The 22,256-nt window shown below is 51.0% G+C and overlaps 1 pseudogene; it reads right to left on the reverse strand.

The window, feature by feature from the left end:
- Positions 1–414: 414 nt before the first annotated feature.
- Positions 415–20,250, reverse strand: LOC134153474 (A-kinase anchor protein 12-like; annotated as a pseudogene).
- Between the last annotated feature and the right edge of the window lie 2,006 nt (positions 20,251–22,256).

Here is a 22,256-nt window from a genome sequence, read left to right on the forward strand (position 1 = left end):
CATTGCTCCTGCACAGTTGAAGCTGACGAAGTGGGGCCATGTCTGACCTCCATTTGCAGAGGCAGCTCAGCTGCAATGGCAGCTCTGCCTAGCAATGAAGGTACCACTGGATAGGTGTCCCACGCTATCACAGAGCATCCTCAGTCACATTGCTCTGTGCAGCAGCCTGAATGGGAATGCAATCTGCGCCTCCGGATTCGAGCACACCTCCTTCCTTGCGGGAATTGCAGCCCCCTCATTCAGGGCACCCCTGCCTCGGCAGCTGCTTCATGGCATTCTTGGGTATTTGCTCATTTAGCCTTGTAGGCCAACCACACTTCTTCGGGGTCCTGGCTTTTCTTGCTAGAACTCATCGCAAGCCTTGGAATGAGCATTCAGGCAGGCCAGCGCTGAGCCTACCTTTCCCTTGGTGGGCTACTGCTCCCCTTCCTGCAGGCTCTGTGCTTCTGCATGCTCTGCATAAGGAATTGCCACACCTGCAAGCTCAAGTGGCTGCAGCTTGGCTAGGTCTTCTTCCGTCTTCATGTCCAGCACAGCTTTCTCCATCGTGTCCTCAACCAACTCTTCTATGATGGGCTCGACCTCAGCACCAAAGGCGGACACCTGCAGCTGGAAGTCAGTGGAAGAGAAGGAAAGCACTCGACACCACCGTGCTGCTTAGCCTCTTAGCAAGGGGAAAGAAGGAGGAGCTTGGGCTCAAGGTAGTCTTGGGCAGTGCAGGTGGAGGCCCCAGGTCAGCTACAGCACAAAGCACAAACACAGCTGGGCAATACAGGACCAAGGGACCAACCAAGTTGCAGGGACCTGGCAACACCACAGATGCCCTCGCAGCTAGCTTGGCGGCTGCCACGAGGAGGCAGAGCTCTCCCCGGCACCGCCTGCCTGCTCACCTCTGTCTTCCCAACTCCTCCTGCCCCGGATGTTATTGCTACAGGGGAGAGCAGTTCTCAGCACTGTAACAGGGAGCAGACAGCACCCAGGCACAGGCCAGAAGCACCTTCCACAGTGCTGCAGTGCTCCCGGCACCACACAGCAGACTTGGAGACCAGGCAGTTATGCTTTCTGTGAGCAGAAGGTCCCCAACGTTTCTGCCTCCCTTTTGCATGAGCAACTTACTTTTTCTGTGGGACACCTTGTGACAGTGCTTGCAGAACGGACTTTGCCTCCTACCTCTCCTGGGTCTGCTTGCATGGCCACATCTCTTCTTGCTTCTCCTCTGGCAGAGAGCGGAGAGCATGGTGTGTCAAGAAGCCCACCTTGCTGTCCTGCCGCAAGTGCCAATACTACATGCTCAAGAGGCTCTTCTGCATGCAGCTCTGCAAAACAAAAGCATGCAGAATGCTGCAGCCTGGATTCTCTTGAGCTTTCCATTTTTTTTTCCATGCTTTTGACAGCTACAATTTGCCAGGGCCAACTGCCTCCAGGGGATGGGCAGCAAAACAACATCTGTGCAGGAAAGCACCAAACTCCAATGCCAACCCCAGTGCCAGCTTGGCAGTTGCTCTGCCACGTTGGAGGTCATGTTCTCTGTACTGTCGGGGGTGACATTCAGGCCTCGCCAGCCTGTGTGCCCTTATGCACGCTCTCTGCATTCTCCAGGCTTGGGCACTGGTGGCTGCCTCTGCACTCATGCTCGTGCTCTGGCCATTGCTCGTCCCACTGCTTCTCTCTGCCTTTGAAGTAAGGCTGGGCAGGAGGGAGGACGAGAGCATCACAAGATACGTGCCACAGAAATGCTACAGAAGGTGCCCAGGGGAGGGGGGCACACGCTGCTCTTCCCTGCCACTGGGGAGTTCCTCCCAGGCTGCCCCGGGGGGAAGCAGCCAGTGTCTGGGTACCTTTGGGCCCTGCCAGGTTCCCCTCCCAAAATGGCCCGGGATCATTGGGCACACCCGGGCTGCCCCAGTCATGCCCAGCTCTTGCAGCATTGGGGCTGCCCAGAGTCACCTGTGAAGGACCCTGCCTGCTTCCGGACAAAGGCAGGCAGCAGGCAGCCCCGTGCAGCTCCCCTGCTGCCGACACCTGGCCAGCTCCCCCGCCCTCCACCTGTGGTGGCCTGGGCAGCCCCCGCACTGCACTGCACTGCAATACCTCCCACCAACACCCAGCAAGGGCCTAAGCAGAGGCAGCCACTGCTTCCTCCAAAATCAAAGGCTCCATGATCTGGGCAGCCAGCCTCACTGACTGGGCAAGAAGACAAAGAGCCAACGGGAGAACCTTGTCCCAGGGGCTCTTTCTGAAAGCCCTGAGGAGCTCTGGCCGGAGCGGAAATCCCTGAGACACTTACGGAACCGTACAAGACAACCACCTTCATGAGAAACCGAAAGGAGGTCAGCTGGGTGACCACGGTCTCCTGGGCTCCTCGGCTTTGCCTGGGCACAGGGCAGGGACAAAGGAAGAGCTCCGTCACATGCAGACCTCTCTAATCTCTCCCCTGCAGCCAGCCCAGCACTCCCACGTGACCCTGATGCAGGAGAGCTTCCGCGGTGCTCGGGGGCAGCACCACTCCCTAACACCCCTGGTCCTACTGGCTAGGGGCCTCTTCCAGCTAGAAAGAGAAAGTGGCAGCTCGGGGTCCAATCCATGCAAGTGAGGAGCTGTGGTGACTGTTCCACAGCCCCGGTGTTCTTTCGCAAACACAAGGCTGAGCAACTCACAGGGCTCTGCCCAGGAGCTACACTGCACAGTGGCTCTCCCTTTCCCCACCTCCATTGTGGCACTGCTGTGGGCAGCTCCCCACAGAGCTCTCCTCCACCCGCAGCCTTGACTCCGCAGGCTGAATTCCCCAGTGGGGCATTGCCTGAGGATCAGGCTGAGCAAACAACAGGAGAAAGAGCATCACACCTGGCTGCTCCTCGTCCTTTGGACACACATGGGCCCCAAGAACAGCTCTCCCAATGTGGACACACTCCAGGGATGGGGCTAAGGCCTGGGGGGCAGCCCAGTGGCTTGCCCAAAGTTCTGGCTTCTGCTCTCCTTGGAGAGGACCCACTTCTCTTTCTGTCCTCTGCTCTTCCCTCCTGGCCTCCCTGCAGGGAAGCAAAAGCCCTTGGAGTGGTTAGGCAGGGAAAAGAGCAGAGAGTTGCCAAGGGTAAGCCCCCAGACGAGGGGCTGTGTGAAGGGGGCTGCAGCGTGAGGGGTTTACAAGGGAAGCTCTCTTCCAGGAGCAGCTCCTCCCGGGGAGCCAGTGGGGCTTGGCAGAGGGTGAGCTGTGGTGAGCTGCTTCTTGAGACCTGGGAGAAGAGCCTGGCCCACTGTGTGAGCTCTGCCCCTCCTGTAAGTGAGCTTGCTTCCCTTCCCTCCTGGGAAGGCATGTGGCTTTGCTTTGCCCAGCGCTCCTGTGCTCTCCTTCAACAACTCACGGGGGCTGCAAAACAAAGCGGGGCCTCTGCACCACCTGAACTGAGCCCCAGCAAGCCCACAGAGCCCGAATGGTAGGAACAGTGCCCTGATATGCCATGGCCTGCTGTCGTCACCTCAAGACTCACCTGAAGGTGACCACACACAGGTTGGTGGGTCAGATGAGGATGAGGCTATGCCTGCATTTCAGGCCAAATACCTCCTCCTCTTCCTCATGCTGGCACACCGCCTCCTCCTTTCTGCATACCACCCACAGCTTGCTGAGAGGTACTCGGTGCTTCAGCGGGAAGGTGGAGCCTTATCTGCCAGGTAGAAGAGCCAGGACCGCCTTGGAGGTGGCTGCCTTTGTGGGGGCAGCCCCAGCAGTCCTCCCTGAAAGAGCTGTTCCCTGAGGGCAGAGCCCTGGGGCAGCCACCCCGTGCCTTGGGTGGGAGAAAGGTTTCCAAGGAAGCACGTGTCACTTTGCTTTGGCAGCCCTGCCTGAGTTAGCGTGAGCCGGCGCGTGTCCGCTGCGGGCCAGCTGCTGTGCAGGCAGCCACCAGGAGGCCCTTTCTGGTCTGGCAGGAACAGCTCCGGGGAGGAGCTGGGGGGCTCCCCTGCCAAAGAGCCTGAGCCAGGGGCGAGGAGTGGCGCAGAGCTGTCCCTGAGTGTCGGGAGCAGGGCTGACATCGCCCCATGCTGTGCAGCAGCTCGCCTGCCCCATGGCGCCACGCTCGGTCACGTGAGACAACGTTGCTGTGCCAGGCAGTGCCGCGAGGCGGAGAGCCTGCATCTCTGCATGCTGCCCTGCGCCGGCACACAGCTGCGCTGGGGCACGGACGCTGGTGGCTGTGGCCGAGGTCACTGTTGGAGCCACTGTGGCACGGCGTGTTGCGCCGGCCGGGACAAGGGGCTGCTGTCGGCGGGCTGGGGCCACTGACTCAGGCGGAAAGGGGAGGCTGCGAGGGCGAGTTCCCCCGTGTGCCTGCTCAAGGGTGCCTGAAGAGCTTATTTGCATACGGACCTTAGTGGTCCAGACTTTGTCTCTTGCCTCTCCTCCTCCAACTTCCATGGCTGTGTCTCCTCCTGGTTCTGCTGAGGTGTGGAGCGCACAGCAGCATCCAGCCACAAGGGCACGTCTCACACTGCACGCGCAACCCTCTCGCATGCTGCCCTGGCTCTTGCAATGAACCTCTGGAGAGGAAAAGCAGCACGAATCTTCTCGGTGTGATTCAGGAACACATGCCTGTTCCTGGTGAACGTGCAGGGGCAAGTGTGCCCAAAGTGTACACCAAAATGACTCCTATTAGAAAAAATAAAAGTTGAATAAAGAAGATTTTATTTAGCCGATTTTGGTGTGGGGCGGCAGTTTGTTGTGCACAACCTGCATCCATCTTGGTGGTGGGGCTGAGCTGGAAGGCAGCAGCCACAGCGGGGCCTTTTCTGCAGCTCCGGGGAGAACCGGCTCCCAGCACCGAAGCCAGAGGCACCATGCAGGTGGGCGCGCAGCACCTGCACTGCTGGCTGCCTTCGAGCCCACCCTGTGCGGCTGTGGCAGCCAGGGCCAGCACGTGGGACCAGTGGAAGGAATGAGGCGATGTAACCACGGGGTGTCACCGCACTGCTTTCTCTTTCCTGGAGGAAAAACTGCTCAGGAGAACAGATGAGGAGTCTAGGCAAACTGAGGGTGCTCCGCAGGATCCTCGGGCTGCCAAGTGTTGCCAGGGAAGCACACAGATCGGCTGGTTGACATGTCAACAACGTACCGAAAGGCAGCCTAAAATCCCTGAGATGAACTGCTGACGGTGCTTTCCCCATACCTGCAAGGAACTGAGCTCCCATAAGGTCTTGATGCGACAGGAAGCAGCAGAGTGCGGTGGGTGCCTTCCCTAGGAAGAGCTGCAGGAGAGTTCTCTGCTGTTGCTACCTGGGTTGTGGCTCCCAGTGCATTGGCGGGGAAAGCCAGCTCTATTGGTGAAAAACCAGCTGAGCATCCTTTCTGGCTGAATAAGTGGCTGTGAGGATGAGGAAGTCAGCACTGGGTGGGGCAGTCACACCAGGACAACCCCTCAGGCTTCCTTGTGCCTCCTTGCTTTGCTGTCTCGTAGCCTTTCACAGAGGCACACAGCCTACATGCTGAAGAGAATTTTCACAAAAGCATTTGTGTGCTACGAGGAAGCGCTTCAGAGCTAAACTAGTTCTGAAAAGTTTGTGCTGGAGATCCTGCTCCAGTCCACTAGTATGGCTGTCACAAAACGGGATCACTTTGTATCTTTGGAATAGCTTTCCCGTGTGTAAGTTTGATTGCAGGAATCAAAACTGAACACGCCAGCTAAGCACAGGAGGCCCTGAAGGTCAAGTCCGAAATGCTGCAAGCACTCATTTATCATGCAATTATTAGACTATTAAGGTCAAATCCTTCTTATGGCTATGGTGCGCTGTATAGCACATTTTATAGTAAAACTGCCTGCAGTCACAATTGACTGCAGGCTTGCTCTGCCCAAATGAAAGCCAAGGCTGTGAGAGATAGAGGTTACAGGCAGCCCAGACTGCTTTAATCCTAGCCAGGGCTACTGTGCAGCCTCCTGCCCCCACTCTGCAGGCCTGTAAGGGGAAGCAGGAAGGAGCCGGGACCTGGCAGGAAGGACTCCAGCTGTTCTACTGAGCGGCAGCCTTGCCTGAGAGAGTTGGCCCATTTTCACGGTGCCACTGAACATGTACTCCCAACAGGAGTGTACGAGTACATGTGCGTAACGCATGCACACATGCCTCTGTCCACACAGGTTGATACAAAGCACTGCCTTTGCTAGCACCCGCCTACACATGCACAGCACCCGCATGAACATGAGCAGCACCTGCAGCCCCATCCTGTCCTTCCTGTCCTGCTCATCGTCACTGAGGTCTGTTATCACAGTATGTACATGTATCACATGGGTTCCTCCGCAGACCCGCAGGCTGCATCAGAGCCTGCAGCCTGTCCTGCTCCCCTGGCCGGCACCTGGATCAGCGAACCCCTGTGCTTCACAGGGCCACTCCAGTCGCTAGTATGCAGGTTTCTCCTCCTTCTTGCCATCTAGTCTGGTTTGAAGTTTGCTAGTGGTCACACATAGATACCTGGAGAAGAGACTGCACAGAAGGTAGTCAGAAATTAGTTTTAATGAGAGCCTGGGACAGACTGCAGTGATCAAGCACAGGTCTCAATCAGACAAGCAGCTGATCAGCTACCTTTACATTTGACCAGCCCCTTTTCTCCTGTTCTCTATACTTGTCCGCTCTTGTGGAAAAATCCTCTCCACCTCCCTTGGGTAAACTGAGGTGGCTCTGATCAAAAGCTACATCTCTCAAGAAACATCTTGGAGAGAGAGAAAAGAAGCCTTCTGCTAGAAATGCTCGTGACCAGGAGATTTGAAGACAGGTCATGATTCCAAGTAGAACTTAATTTCCTCTATTTCTGGGCACAGCCTCTGGACAGAGGAGGAACCAGCAGCCGTTGCCATCCTGGAGAGGATGGAAGGAGAAAGCAGAAGCGTCAGACAGCCTCTGTCTGACCAACAATGTGAACACTGGACTGAATAAATAACCTTTTTTCTTCCACCTTTGCATTAACTCCAGTAGTTTGTTGAGTCCAACGTGTTGCAGTATATAGGAACAGAATAACAGCCTGCTACGTAGTGTAATAAAACTGTATTTATGATATCGAATCATAGCCCTAAGTGGGTAGCTGGGGCAGAACAAAAGAGTGGGTCAAGCTGTGTAAACCTTTACTGGTTTTGGTGATTTTGGTGTCTTTGGTGGTTTTGGTGTCTCTCTTTCTACTACTTAAGGAAATAGGCAAGTTGGGGGGTGAGGGGCAGACTAGAGCTACACTGAAATTTACATTTCAGAGATCATAATTCTTTCAGGTACATTCATATTTCATGTTTTCAGTAAATTTAGAAATTGTTACAAAAAAAACATAGAAAGCATAATCTTCACAGCATTCCTGATTTATTGCTATATTTTAAAGATTTGAACAGATCACCGTTATTTCAAGTGTTCCTTTGTACCTATGCACGTGTTTGTAACAAAGGTCTTCATCACAGAGATGTCACTGTGGTCATAAAGCCTTTGTCCACTACAATTAAGTCTGTTATGAAGCTAGTTTTCTCTTGATTTCAAAGCAGAGAAATTCACTTCAGAATACTAAGGAGTTTTTTGGGGAGAGGGATGAAAGATGGGGGTTAGGAGCATAACAATTTGGAAACGAGTGGTTCTGAGCATTTCTGGACTCATTCTTTCACTGTGAAGAAAGGTCGGGCCAGTAAAAACGAGTTCACCCTGCAGTCTGGGATGAATAAACAAATCAGTGTACGTGCTTGCTACAGGGACGCTACCTCGTTCCCTACCCCTAAGAACATGTGACATTCTCCATGGTTTAAAACTCGCACCCTGCCACATGCTCCCTGAGATATTAAAATCAGATTTGCTCCTTTCTTTCTTCCACACAACCTCCCATGAGACTGGTGTGTGTTAATTCTAATAAGACTATGGTTTAGCCCACAGAGTCCTTTGTGCTGGAGATGCAGTTTCACCCTCAGACCTCCGTGTTTTTTATTTCCGTGCATGTGTTCCTTGGAGATTTCTGCCTTGAGGAGCATCCCATGGACACAGCAGGCTTGAGATCTGAAAAAGAATTCTGGGCTGAAATGCAGTGGCTTGAGGAAGGAAATGGAGAGAACAGAAAAGCACAGTGCACAAAATGTGAGTGCCACAGCCAGTGCAGGGTATTTCCTGGCTACAGGTCAAAAGGCAGAGAATTAAGAAACAGGATCCTACTTTTCTCCTGTCATTTCCTAAACATCTGTGCAGAGCAGGCGGAAGAACAACAGCCCCCAGGAAGCTCTGGCTCTTCTTCCACCCGCCCTGCTTCCTCCTGGTGCTCTCGAGCTGCTGCCTTCCTTTCCTATGCTGCCCTGAACGGGGCACAGATTAACGCTCAAGAGAAGCACTGCCCTTCTTCAGTTTGTTTCAGTCTTTTTTTCACTTCTGTGAAACATATTGGGGGCTTCTCTGATTGTCTTCCAGCGCCAGGATTTTCATGGAGTTTTGTTTCCAGCTACAGCAGTCTTACATCACTCGATGCAAGTCAGTCTCTGTTCCAGCGGATGTTTTACTGTGCTCTTCTGCTCCCCTGAATGTTGTCAGTAAGCCCAAATCTTCTCCTATGAATTGTCAATAGGAGCTTAATTCCACCAATTAACAGGAATACTGGCTTAAAGGATTTGTTTCCTTTTTCTATTGAAATATAATAGCATAAAAAGAGCTGTCAGCAATTCTTCCAGCCATCTCTAGGCCATTCAGATTGTTGTAGTTTCCTTCTCTGCATCTGAGAGGAATTAAGTGGCTCTACTGAGCGGAGGGTATATACCTGCCTGAATCCAACTGTAGGATCAAGACATGTTACATTAAAAGTCCTATTAAAAAGTTTCTAATAAACTTTTCCCCGGCAGAGGGACTCACACCAGAGAACCTGATGACACTTTCAAGATCATTCGGCAGCTATTCTAGCTTAGAATAGTTTGTGGCAGCTCAAGAATACTGGGCAGGTTCTTTGTACTTCTGAATTGTTTTCATGAAATGACAGTAAAAACACCACCTGGGGGAATAAAAGCAGCAAATGCATTTATCTGGGCTAAAAAATGTTTTATCTGTCCCTGACAGAGGGTACCAAATGGGCAAGATACACTCAGATGGCAGTCAGGGACTGTGAACAGGCTGGCTTTGCAGTGAACATCTCAAACAGGCTGCTTCAGATTCCTCCTGGCCCTTTCTCCCCTTGCATAGACTCGCCTTCAGAGCTTTAGCTAACCCTCTTTGCTTCAGTGTGCCGATACCGAAAACTTTATCTTCTTCCACAGCCCCTTCAACTACAACGGCAGAGAGAGATTTCAGCCTGAAGCCAGCCTGCTCGCATGCTTGCCCCCCTCCCTTGGCTCTGCAGAGGGTCTCAGTGTGCGTAAAAGACAACGCTGGCACTGCTTGTTGGCCCCCAAAATTCAAGTGTGCAAAGCTCACGTGCGCACCCGACACCCTGTTGAGGGAGGCGGCTGGGGAGCACAGACTGCCTGAAACCCTGGTACATGGCCCTTAGGTACTCTCAAGTATCAGTGCAGCATCACCCTCTCTGTCCTTCAGACGGTTAACTTCATGGCTACAGGAAAGGTGAAAGGGAGAAATGTTAGTACAGACAGCTGTATGTCAGGCTTCCCGCTTTATCCTGCAGTTTCTAAGGGAAAGGACAAGCAATGCCAGTTACATCACTCTGATCCCAGCACTACTTCCTGAAAATCTATTCGAAACTAGTTTAAACATTTACAAGAAATCTTCTTACTAAGTGGAGAAACAAACAGCAGAAGCATATAAAGCTACTTGACACAAAAAGGTGAGAGAAAGCCGCATCACTACAAGACTGAGGGACTGCAAAACATCACTAGGGGACTGATGCGCTGGGAAGGAGGCAGGGATTTCTGTTAGCTGAATCCTGAATGATTCTTGGGATCTCTACCTTTCAGAAGACACTGGCTTATAAATCCCTCCTAAAATTTTAAAATTCCCTTCTTGTCTACTTGCTTAGAGGAAAAAAACGTTTTGCCTATTATCCTTTCTAATCTAGTGCCTTTTGCAGGAAAGACAGGGATGTATCTGTAGGACAGATCATACCGACTAGGTCTAGCTACTGCACAAGTCCTTTACGTGCAGACCATTCCCAGGAGGCTCCCATGGCATATAGGAGAGCAACAGTTGAAATGACTTCTGCTCCCCTCACTTAGGCACAGCATTGCTCCCAGCACCAAGGACTGAGGCATGTGGATTTTTCAAGCACGAGAAACAGATGTCATTTTTCAAGGAGAAGCAGGAGACACTTCTAAAAGCTAGTTGTTCCTCCTATTTTAAATAAGCCAATGCTAATTTTTCAAGTGGATTTTGGAGCAGAACAGCCGTGCATCTTTACTACGCCATGATCATTCATTCTCACTGTCATAAAGACTAAGCTTTGTGTCTAAAAAGAAAGGATGTCAGCCCTAAATTAGATTTAATATTGCAGTGGGCAAGCTTCTATCTAATCAGCGTCCTAAAGATGCTCACAGAGCTCTCTCATCCATGCCCCCCCAATCAGGACTCCCTGATCCGTGTGCTATTAATCCTACTCAATCCTACTTTTTCTCCACATTGTTCCTCATCCCAAACTCATCCATCCTTCCTTGTGGTCCTCACCTTCCTCAGGTCTGCTCTCTCCCGTGTGGCATGGTCAGTGGCAAACGTCTGGCTTTTGAGACCCAGAAGTAGTCCTCTCAGGAACCCCTGTGCTCATGGCACAGCACCAGCCCCAGCACACGCTAGCTATACCTGAGCTGCATGGCTTCTCTGGTGAGCCTAGCAGCCTCCCCCACGCACTGAGCCTGGATGGGAAAGCATAAGCTGCTTCCAGAGCTTAAGCTGATAGACCAGATCCTCAAGTCATTTCCAGTGACAGTCTCAAAAAAGAAGAGACAGCGAGCACATAAGCCTTCCTGCTAAGGAAGAGGCCTGGTCTCCAGCCTCCATTTTGATGCTTGTTTAAGAAACTTTATCTTAACCAGCAACAGCATCGCATAAATGTATAAACCTTGCAGAAGGCCTTGCACAGGCCTGCAGCTGTGTGCCAAGATCCGGTGGGAGATGCTGGTGTGATCTACAGCAGTGGCTCTTGTCAAGTCAGGCAGCGAGATCAGTTGCCCTCAGCCTGAGCCCACTAACACAGTAAGACAGAGAGAGCAGGGACAGGCATCTCCCCTTGCATCACTGCCTTCAAAGTGATGGTTGTGCCTTCATTTCCCGTGACCAGTGCAGGTAAGTATTTGCAGGTACTGGATTTAGCAGCTGAGGCAGGAAGGCAAATGTGGCTTTCACAGAATGCATTCAGGTGTGAACCTATCTAAGTCTTTTGAGATAGAAATGCTGCTAAATATCCTTAGCCATTAAACACAGATGGTTAGAAAAATGTCATCTCTAAAGGCCAAGTTTTGTGAACATAAATCACAAGCACTCTCTATGTCTGGTGCCATGAAAGGTAAAGCACAGCTGAATAAAAGAAGAGGTGGAAGACTAGAAGATCTAAGTCTGGGGCCTGAGAACCTTAACCCGCTTTTAGACACCAAGTTTTCTGTGCCATTTTATGTTGGTGCTTTGTGTCTTTGCTTCAGTTACACTGGTAAGGGATATGATGGGCAGACTTTTCATTCTTCTTCACCTAATAGTTATTCGTCTTGAATTTAATTGCAATTTTTTTCTTCAGAATTTACTAAGGTATATGTACTAGTAAGGTTACTAGTACCTGCATATTTTATAGAATCATACAGCCAGTTTGCAGATTAACTCTGTAATTATTTAAGTTGCATCAAAAACTGAATGCCAATCAACAACATACGAATTGTCCAGAGCAAATCTAACTTTCTGGTCTGAAAATTAAGCAACCATCAGAAAGTAATTTGCACTAAGCAAGGTGAAGCTAAAAAGAAAAAAAAAGCACATGTACACATTAAAACAAACTTGTATTTTATTTGATCAATGAAAATCTACCTTAAAAACACAAAATCAAATTTGGTAACCCAATACATTGGATTAGCGAAAGCTGCAAGCTTTTAAGCACAAGCCAGAAGTCACAGTCTCAAATGAGTCTCAGAGCAATGCCCTGGAACAAGGCTGTGTCTATGAGGAGACATGATCCCTGCACCATTAGCATGGTTTCAAGCACAGTGTTTTGCCAGCTGTCAGTTACAAGAAGCATTTCTATTTGTTTTATAGTAATGTTTGTTGCATTGTGTACCGAGGCCCTGGATTAATGGAGATCACAAGCAAGTTTAAGCACTTGCCTGTCCAATTACTACCAACAGACAATGCACACTCTGATAAAGCTAGCTTTATTTAAATGAGGTTCAGACAAGAATTAACTTTACATACTATTAACAGCGTTGGAACTACAAACACAACAACAGGGATTATAGAACTCATTCTACTGTTACTTCATTTTAACTACTGCAGTTATTGCAATATGGCTTACATAGGAATACAATTTGTACAAGTTCAGCCAAGTTTGCGCTTGTGAGGTGTTATTAAGAGCACGGTTAATTTACAAGCCAGCTTAACCTGTGGAAATTCTCAGTTTCCTCTCAGCCTCCTCTGTAGAAGTCACTTCTGACTAAGTCAGGCCTGCATAAATACAACTAAAGGATGGAGAAAGTCTGTAGGGCAATTCTTTACCTGAATGGGACTGAGGGGCAGCAATGTTGAGCATCTTGCTCAAGCATTTGTATGTGCTCCACTTCCTGCTGTTCAATAGGGAAACATGCACTAGTCGGCTGGAAATCTCAGGTGTTCTCGTCATTCAGTTCTCTCCCTTCACTCCCCTCAGCCAAGCAGCACTTATGGCCTCTTGGCAGATCATATCAAGGCAGCTACAGAAAATGAGTGCGCTAAGGGCGACTGCAAAGAGAAAGTAGGGGATTCAGGTATAAATGAAAGGATTGAAGGAGACAGGACAGGCAGGAGATATTTCAAGGAAAGGGACGGCAAGAACGGTGGCACAATTTTTAGTGGCCTGCCCATTCACTTAGTTGCACATCTCCAGTCTAAATGGTACATTTTGGGCAAAGGTTTGTATACACCTCAAAATTACTCTGGAAAGGGAAAGAAATCGCTTACTAAAATGCTGCTTACATTCGAGGCCTCAGGAGCCACTGAGTTCAGGCTTTGTGGATGATGACAAGGTGCACCTTCGTGACTACAAACATCCTCTGGTATCTGTGTTTCCACATTTTCCACTAACAAGTGATGCTGCTCATCCTTCTTTGCTACCTGTGTTTGCTGACCTGTTTTATGGTCTGCAGTTTCCAGAATCTGCCCCACCTCTTTTTCTTTCAGCTTCGGTACATGTGTATCACAGGATTCTTTGGTTGAATCTTCTGAAGTACAGATTCCTGCTGCTGACTTTGGAAGTCTTGGGCTTTCTCTTGAAGCATCTTGAGAGCTACTCACAATTTCTAGTTAATTCTCACTTTTTCCTTCTTTAGGCACATGAGAAATGAACAGCATGTCTTTTGCTTGTTCTGCACTTGCAGGACTTTCTGCAGACTATGCTAGTATGATATGTTTCTCTGCTCTTGACTGCTCGAGCTCTTGTTCTTTGCTCAGTATTTCTTCCTCTTTGACAGGAAGTTCATGATTCCCACTCACAGTTTCCAGAAATTCAGGTGTACCACTACCTGGCTGGCTTTTCTCCTGCGGATTTAGTGTGCTGCATAATCCAGGTGCAGCTGCCTCTTCTGTCTCTGTGAGCTTGTCAGCAGCTGTCTGGATAGCATTCAAAACACTTTTTGTACTCTGGGACTCCAGAGTCAGAGACTGAACAGTGTCCTCCAACTGAGGGTGGGCAAGAGAAGGACTATTCTTCAAGGGACTAACACTCTGTTCAGGGGCAAATCCTTGGGCATCTCTTACTTCGTTCCTGGTATGGCCTTCACAGAAGAAAGAGGTGCTTGAGATTGAAATGCTTCTGCACTGTCAGGCTCTGCAGTCCCACGGCCTGAATTGTCAACAGCAGCAGCTGGGACTTCTTCAGGAGCCATTTGCTCACGCCTGGCTGCCAAGGGCTCTGATGTTTCAGCTGCCGAGTCAGTGACTGCCACGGTTTCGGCTGTGACAGGCTCTTCGAGGGCAGCGGTTATCACTGGCATGGGCACTCTTGGTGCCTCGCCACTTCCAGCTCAAGTGGAGTCTGAGCCAGGGCCTTCCCCTGGCACAGGTAAAAACCCTTGCTGCACAGCTGTGAGGAACATTCATCACTGCTCACAGCTTCTGGTGTGCCAGAGTCACCTCCATCTTGGGTTCTTTCCACCAACTGCTCCCCTTCTGTTTCTCCCTTTACACATGCCCACTGCTGGAGACTGCTACAAGTTCTTCGGCGCCCACCAGTTCTTCTTCAGCTACGCTGCTTGGTGTTTCACCTTTGTTTGCAGTGCTGGCAGGGAAGACCCTGCTCCCTTTGTCCATGGTATGCAGGCCGATCGACGCTAAGGCAGACAGGTTTTCTCCTTCCAGCTGTGAGGGGGCTGTAGTGACAGGGCCCGGCGAGTCCACGTTGACAGTACCTTCTTCCATTTTGCTACCTTGCATACTTTCATGCTGGAAGAGGGCTGCAGTTTTGAGCACAGCATTGTGTAGCTGGCCATCTTCCCTCTCATCACTCAGGGAGAGCACTCCTCTGTGCTTTTTTCAAGGCAGTTGTGTGACAAGATGGGCTCAGAGGCTTCTTCAGGGACCTGCACACAAGCCCCCTCACTCACACTCTGCTCGGATGCTGCAGTTGCTTCGGAACCAGTCGCTTCTGGAGTGAGGACAGAGACTTGTATCCCCTTCCGCCTGGGGAGCTCGCTAGTGGGGACTTTGGTGCTTTTTACTCCAAGGAGCCCAGACTTGCATTCCTCTCTCTGTAAGGCTGTCTTGCCAGGAACTCTTTTAGCCCCCGCACTTGGCTGGTGAGTCCAGGGCAGGAGATGCCTCTTCTCCCACCGGCGTGCCAGGGACCGTAACAGCAACTGCTTCTGTGCGCTCTGGTCCCTCACAGGGGCTGTCACACTCGTCTTCAAGCAGCACAGGCACTTCAGTTGCAGCCCCTGCAGTGCTGCAAGGCCCCAAGGCAGAGGCTTTGCCTACATCCCTGTTTTGCACCTGCAGAGAATGGGAACAGAAATGTGAAGAAGGGTATGAGTGGAGTGTGACTGGGAATATTCTGCATGCAAAAACACCAGAAGAAATGACCAGGAAGGTGAGAGTTATACAAATGGCATGTTCAAGGACACTGAGATTAGCAGATCATCAAGATTCCAGCACACTTGTGCATAACTTCTCAGGACACGGGGCTCAAGAAATGAAAGACAGCCTACAAGAAGGTACAGCTGACACCACGTAAGCCAAAGACTATGTCAGTAAGATGCTGGGAAGATGAGGAAGAGGGTAGGAAACATTAGCCACCAACACTCCGGTACCTTCGAAGCTGAAGGTAGCGGTGCCATTTCTTACCTTGCCGGGTACATCAGCCACAACTGCATGTCTGCCTGGGACTAAAAATTCCATCAGATATGTATGGTATCAGGTATATGCATAATACTGTTTCCTAAAATATCTTCAGTAACATTACTCTGTGCAGAAGCCTTCATGGTGATTTTTCTGCACCTTCAGATTCAAGCACATCATCTCCCACCCCTTACTGTAGGAACTGCACCCACCTCACTCTGCACAGAAGCCTCAGTGGATATCTGCTTCTGGATATTTTTGAATCTGTCTCACTGTAAGAAACTTTAATTCCATCACTCTGTAAACAGAAGGTCCTTCACAATGATTTTGCTACAGCCTGCTTCTGAATTGGCTTTCTGAATTAGCTATGACGTCTAACATTTGCTAAATTCTTCTGAGACAGATCAACCTTTGTGTTTTATGTAATCCTTACTGCCGTCTCCACTTCTGAAACATGTTCACCTTTCATCTCATCTTCTGCTAGCTCTGCTAAGGGTAGCCTGTCTTTTTCTGAAGACTCCTGCATTAGTATGGGCTCTTCCTTGGAAGTCACCACTTTACTGCTATGAACGTCTTTGTCTTTTGATGAAGGTTTTTCTGCTGTCCTCTGCAATTTGGGTGCTTTCTCGCGTTCTTCTTCAACTGCTTCTTCATGCATCTGTCACTGGCTTTCAGCTCTCAATGTATCTACATTTTTAAGTCCTTCCGTGTTCTCTTTCATTGCAGCAGGTATTTCACTTCTCTCTGAATCTTTGTGTAGCACTCCTCCTTCACTTCCATTTTTGCCCTGAATGCTTCTTGCACTTCCCAGGGCTTGGATGTCATCTTCCTTGTGTTCTCCTGTTTTCAAGGACTGTTCAAGCAAAAAACTTTCCTGACCTACCAATTCCACGTCTTTAGCAGCGTCTTTCATTTCTGACTCCAGTTCTTGCACTGTCTTAATTACAGTTGATGTCATGGTTTTCCACCAGCCAGCTGTGCTGCATCCAATGACCTACTCTTTTAGCAACTTCCTGAAGAAATTCTTGTGTCTGTCTCTCTCTAATTCTCTCAAGTTTTGCTCAGTAGCTTCTACTTCCTGCACAGTAACTTCTGTAACTTCTTCTGTAGTATCAGGGGTTTCTGACTACCGTGAAACAGCAGAAACCATCTCAGTCATTTTCTCAGCAAAGGATACTTCCATTGTTTTTTCAGCACAGTACGCCTCTGTTGTCTCTTCCAGAGCTGTCACTGCTTCCAAGGTTAGCTCTTGCTCACTTGTCATCACTTGTGTCCTTTCTCAGCTCTGGCACAGTCTTAGCAACCACCATTACTTTTTTTACCACAGCTTCTGATTCAAATGTATTCTTACTTTCTTTCTCTTCCTCCTAGATAAGCTTAGGAAGTGTGGGTGAGATGAATGGACTGTGAGGTGGATTGAGAAGTGGCTGAAAGGCAGAGCTCAGCATCAATGGTGCAGAGTCTCATTGGAGGCCTTTGGCTACTGGAGTCCCCCAGGGCTCGGCACTGGCTCCCGTCCTGTTCAACTTATTGATCAATGACCTGGATGAAGGGACAAAGTGTCTCCTCAGCAAGTTTGCTGATGCTACCAAGCTGGGAGGAGTGGCTGATACACCAGAAGGCTGTGCTGCCATTCAGAGAGACCTGGAGAGGCTGGAGAGCTGAGCGGAGGGGAACCTCCTGAGGTTCAACAAGTGCAAGTGCCGAGTCCTGCACCCAGGGAGAAATAACCCCATGCACCAGTACAGGCTGAGGGCAGATCTGCTGGAAAGCAGCTCTGCAGAGAAGGATCTGGGATTGCTGGTGAACATCAAGTTCACTACAAGCCAGCAATGTGCCCTTGTGGCCAGCATGGCGAATGGTATCCTGGGGTGCACTGGGAAGACTGTTGCCAACAGGTCAAGGGATGTGATCCTGCCCCTCTCCTCAGCCCTGGAGAGGCCACATCTGGAGTACTATGTCTAATTCTGGGCTCCCCAGGACAAGAGAGACATGGAGCGACTGGAAAGAGTCCAGTGTAGGGCTATAAAGATGATCAGAGGGCTGGATCATCTGCCCTGTGAGGAATGGCTGTAAGAGCTGGGCCTCTTCAACCTGGGGAAGAGAAGACTGGGGGGGGAGGGAATCTTATCAATGTGTATTAAGTATCTGAAGGGAGAGTGTCAAGAGGATGGGGCTAAACTCTTTTCAGTCGTCCCATGTGACAGAACAAGAGGAAATGGTCAAAAACTGAACCACAGGAAGTTCTGCCTGGATGTGAGAAGGAATTTCTTTCCCTGTGAAAGTGACAGAGCACTGGAACAGGTTGCCCAGAGAGGTTGCGGAGTCTCCTTCTCTGGAGGTATTCAAAAGCCTCCGGTATGCAACCCTGTCTAACATGCTCTAGGTGACCCTGCTTGAGCAGAGTGGTTGGACTAGATGATCTCCAGAGGTCCCCTCCAACCTTCACACGATTCTGTGATTCTATGATTCCTCTTCTTTGAACTGCTCAATGTACTCCGTCACAGCAGCAGACATCCAAGATGGTGACCTTTCTTCAGTACGGGTAACCGCCCTTTCTGCTTCCACAACTGTTATACTAACTGCACGTACAAGCCCTTCACTAGCATGTTCAGTTCTTAAGCTCTCTTCTAGTTTTCCTACCCTTTCTTTCTCTGAAGTTTGCTCTCTTATCACTTCAGCATCTTTTGCTTGCTGGGCTTCAAATTTCTCTTGCTCTGCTGCTTCATATTCAGATAAAGGAACAATAGCTGGAACATCAGAATCTTCTTCAGTTGCTTCTGCCATGTCTTCTCTTGCTTGTTTAAGAAGCACTGGTTCTACTTTCCCATCTGACTTTTTCTTCCTCCAGCCAGGCATCAGTTTTCTAAATGGAGCTCTTGATTCATCTTTTCCAGGCTCACCATCTGGTGTTGAGTGCTCCAGGCTAGATCCTACGACAGCCTTCAATTCTCTCTTCCATTCTGGTTTTAACTTTCCTTCTTGGAGTGACTAGCCTTTGAAATGAGTCCCACGTTGAAATGCCTTCACCATCAGATGGGCTTCCAGCTTTTCAGGGGATCAATTCCCTTATCCTTGATCACTCTCCTGAGAGCTAGTAAAAACTGTATCTGTTGCTGTTTTTTTGCTCTGTCCAGATCCTTGTATTCTTTGGCCAAGCTTATGTTCAGCTTCTTCATCAGATGGTGATGATTTCCTCTCTTTTCTTTGAGGAGCAGAACATACACAAGCTTCCCAAGACATAGAGGTGTCAACCTTTCTTTTGGGCTCTTCAGTGACCTTCTCTTGTGTCTGGTCCATCCCATCTTCTTTTAATGCTCTAAATTACAAATCATTTCAACACATGTAACAAGAAATATTCAATCTGAGGCAAAATTTATTTAAGCAGGTGACTAACTGGTATAATACGGCAACAACTTGAGATCAGAAGGAAGAGCCGTACATCAGAGGATGTGATTAAGCATATATTTAAACTCCATTCACAGATTAATATTATAGTTCCAGGAAAGACAGACAACGTACAAGTGAAATACTGACTGACTGCCCTGCACACTTCCTTCAATCCTGCTCTGCACCTACCTCAATAGTTTCGGGGAAAAAAAACCCCTCCGCAGGCAGTATGTGATAGTCATCACAGATTTTTTCATTTGCATCTAAAATTGGAACCCACAAAGTAAGCCAAAAGATCTGAGAGTGACCACATACAATTTTTGCATTTTGACTCTTTGACTCTTTTCTCTCTCTCTTTTTTTTTTTTTTTTTGGTATCTGTGTGTACTTCAAGCATACGTTCATTTTCTTCCATTATACCAAGGCTACCTTTAGCCTTCTGCAGATTGTGCTACTACCTTTTGAGGTTAAATGCTATAGCTTCTTGTCTCCTATGTGTATTAATTTTATCAGTCTGTGTATTAATTTTATCAGTCTGCAGACTTCAGTTAGAATTCCTGCCTCAACATTCACATTTCACACAATGATGAAAGAAAGTGTATCCACAGGGACACATTGCATTACTACTAACATTACTCATTCCCCTAATACTTATGGCCTGCTAATTCCTAGGTGCAATTGAATTTTAACAGAGAATGCTCCAGGATTCCCACGTACAACAGGAAAATCTATGGAGACTAACCGAACATGAATTGAATCTACAGCATGCAGGATTCACTGCTATCCCCACGCAGCTGTCAGCTGCTGGAACCAGGCCAAAATCATCACTACGGAATCGCCAGAGACACATGACAGCAATGACCTTCTCCACTCTCTTCCCTGGCAGGACTGGAGCAGCACAGACTCTGGCAGCTATCAACAGAGACAGAGAGGAAGTGGTGAATTTTTGCCAAGCAGTCAGAGGCAATCCACCCTCGAAATGCACCACCAGGCAAGCTGGTAAAAGGCACTCCAGTGCTAGGACCCGCACGGCTACCACAGGCAGGGACAGCCTTGCAGGGACAATCCCCAGCCCCAAAGGGAAAGCAGCAACTCGCTGAGCAGCAGTCCAGCTACGCAGCTCCAGCCCTTTGCATTAGAGAGCTTAGGAAGGGCAGGGGGGACCCTCTGCCTGCTGTCTACGTAGGCAGTCACAGCCTACCACTGGCCAAGAGCAGCACAGTCAGCATTCTGCTCTCCTGGCCACTGCTCTGCACACAGCTGCCAACTTCTGAAATCAGTCTGTCTGAGGCTCACTTCCAGCTGCCAACACAAGCAGCTCCTGCCCCTCCTTCCTCCCCTGCACCAACAGCAGCATGTGCAGTTCTCTCACACAGGAGACGCTATACGAACTCCAGAGTGGCAGCAGCCCTGCAGAAGGTTCTTCAGCCATAGCAGAGCCACTCTACAATGCTATGCCGTGGCTGGAAGACCAGTACAGCAGCCTAGGTTGGCCAAGAAAGTGCCAGGCCACCACAGGCCAGACCATCCAAAGTAGCTCAGCTGGGAGAGCATTAGACTGAAGATTGGAGTCTGGGCTTCAGCAAGGGGAGTCCCTGTTGCTGCAACCCTGTCTAACATGCTCTAGGTGACCCTGCTTGAGCAGGGCGGTTGGATTAGATGGTCTCCAGAGGTCCCTTCCAACCTTACCGATTCTACGAGTCTATGATCCAGAGCTGGAGCCTTCAGAAGAGGAGGTTGTGTCCCACAACCAGGTACCCTTCTGGACCCTTGCTTGGCAGGGTCGACAGCATGCTTGCTTCTCCTTCCTGGATGGAGGAGACGAGGGGCGCCAGCTGCTCGCAGCCTTTGCCGAGCTTCCCAGCAGCGCCGTCAGCAGAGGTGCAGCCGCTGCTAGCAGCCTTGAGGAGCCGGTGCCTAGGGGAGACGTGCTCGACACCGGGCGGTGCTTGCTGGGGCTGCGGCACAAGCGTGGTGGGGGGCGGCGGGCGGTGCGGCGGGGCCCGAGGACGAGCAGAACGCCCTTGGGGTCGCCTTGCCTGCGCCCCGGGGCATGCAGCAGCCCGGGGGGCACACAGCGTGCGGCTCCAGCGGGACAGAGCCGGGCCTCTCCGGGCACCCCGGGCTGCCGCCACCCGCTGGTGCTGTTGCGCAGGCGGCGGCGCTGGCAGCCGGCCAAGCTGCAGCAGCAGCGGCCGTCGGGGTGGGCCAGGGCTGGGCGGGCTGAGGGTCGCCGCCGCCACCGCGGCTCTCCTCGCGGCAGTCGGGCCGCGGGGCCAGCAGGGGCTCTTGCCCACGCCTGCATCCAGCCCGAAGCACCTGCTCAGCCCTTCGGCTGCCGCCGCCGGCCCCCACGGCTCTGTGCCCACGGGCGGCAGCGCGGGCCCCAGCACCGAGCTGCTGCCGCGCAGCGCTGCGAGCCGCCCCCGCGCACTGCCCTCGCCCGCAGGCAGGAGCGGAGTGGCGCGGCATCCACCGACCCCCGCGCACGCCTCTGCGCTCGGCCGCCCCGGCAGCCTGGCCGGAGCTCCGCACGCACCGCCCCCCGGGGGCGAGGGCCGGGGCGGGGGGCGCGTCTGCCCGTGGGGCCCGGCCACTCGCCCTGGCTCGAATGGGCGGGCATGGGGGGGGGGGGGGGCGCAGCAGGCGGCCAGGGGGCGCCGCCAGGGAGGCTTTCGTCGCTGTCGTGTACTGCGGACGGAGCGAGGGGAAAGGCAGCCCCCGACGGGGCGGGAGGAGGCCTCCGCTCGCCTCCTGCAGAGGCCCTCGCCAACGAGAGCTCGGATGTGCCAACAAAAGCAGCGGGAGGCTGTTGGGCTTGTCCTTGTCCTTCTCCCAGTGTGCACCTTTGTCGTCTCTTGGTCAGTTCGAGCCATTCTGAGCTGTGAAGGAGCATCTCAGAGATACACTTCTATGTAAAGCAACAGCTTCCTGCTGCCCGGGACCGCGCTGGGCACAAGGGACCCCGACTCTGTCGGAAACCGTGGCCGCATCCCTGACACAGCAGCGATGGTCTGAACGTGCTGCCTGAGCAGACGGCTGTCCTGAAACTAGGACGGAGGTGTAATCCCTTTTGGAAGGGACCCTGTGAAATTCCTGTGTGTTCTCTGTGAAGTGAAGGCAAAGAAGGGTCTTGGTTTTGTCCATCCTCCTGAAACTTGCTGGAGGTGGGCCTGCCTGTGTGCTTTGGGGACCTCCTGAAAGCACAGCTGTACGCCAGCTGCCCCTTCCCATGTTGTGCACACAGGGTTTTCACACATACATGTCTTCCCTGGAAGGGCTTCCTATGGCATTGCCCTCGGCTGGTTTGGAAAGGAATGTGACATCCTTACTCTGCTAGGTTGGGCAAACACAAAGTTTTCTGTGTATATTCTTAGTGTTGTCCCCCCCACATCTGTTCAGTGTGTTCACCACGTCTGACCTTAGCTCTCAGAGCAG

The sequence above is a fragment of the Rhea pennata genome, chromosome Z (assembly GCF_028389875.1).
Source record: "Rhea pennata isolate bPtePen1 chromosome Z, bPtePen1.pri, whole genome shotgun sequence".
In the NCBI taxonomy this organism is placed as follows: domain Eukaryota; kingdom Metazoa; phylum Chordata; class Aves; order Rheiformes; family Rheidae; genus Rhea; species Rhea pennata.